The following is a 990-nucleotide window of genomic DNA, read 5'->3' on the forward strand; positions in this document are numbered from 1 at the left end:
TTCAGAATCTTAAACAATGACAGTTGTAATTATTAAGTATTCTCTGAAACTGAGCCCGTGAAGCTGTTAAAGGGCCTTTGGATAACATTTACCATATTGGTTAAATAATTACAATAGTATCATGAGATAAAGACAAGCTATGCATAGTGGTACAAAATACATGTTCCTCATATATAAAGAATGTCTGTACACAATTATATGTGTATAATTGAATCGTGACATGTCATAGCTAAATGGAGTCTTACAGTTAATCTGTTTCACCTCTCAATGACCACCTCCTGCCTTTAGACAAATGAGCACACTAATGTCCAGAAGTTTTATTTCAAGATCATACAGCAACTTAAGGCCAGAGCCACAATTATGTCCTGACTTCTGATTCATTTTTTATTTCACTAGGGCATGATTCTTTTCTAAAAATATTAGGAGCCTTTCTATGATTCCAAAATTACTGCTTTTGGGGTTTGTTTTTGAAAATGTATTTCTCTGACTTTGTGATCGGCTAGGTAAGGTTTGTGTTCTACCTGTGTTCTCCACCACCCCACTCGTCTGACACAGTTAGGGGCCGTGGCTGCAGCCAAGCCTGGGTAATTGGACACCCGTGTCGGTGTTCATTACCGGGGCCTACGGGACCATGGTGAGCCGCTTTAGGAAAGGTTATGTTCCACTGTCCACAGCAATATGAGTGCTGATTAACCTCCAACTCCACTTTGACTTTACATGCAGAGCCTAAGTGCTTTTATAATCATGCTTTGATGGGGTGTGTGCTCATATGTGGTGTTTGACTGAAGGCAAAATTAGCCTTTTATTAACAGGGGACCTTGAAGTGGTTACATTGAGTAGGTTATGTGCCTACAGTTACAAATAACCTTTTGTCCATAAGTGTCTTATTCCTAAAATGTATGTTTTTGACATACATAATGTGACTGGAAAGACAAATGATTTTGGCCCATGAACCTTGCGATTCTGGAAATATAATTCAGAATCTTAAAC

This window comes from Propithecus coquereli, unplaced genomic scaffold (assembly GCF_000956105.1).
Source record: "Propithecus coquereli isolate 6110/MARCELLA unplaced genomic scaffold, Pcoq_1.0 Scaffold71, whole genome shotgun sequence".
NCBI classification, from domain to species: Eukaryota; Metazoa; Chordata; class Mammalia; order Primates; family Indriidae; genus Propithecus; species Propithecus coquereli.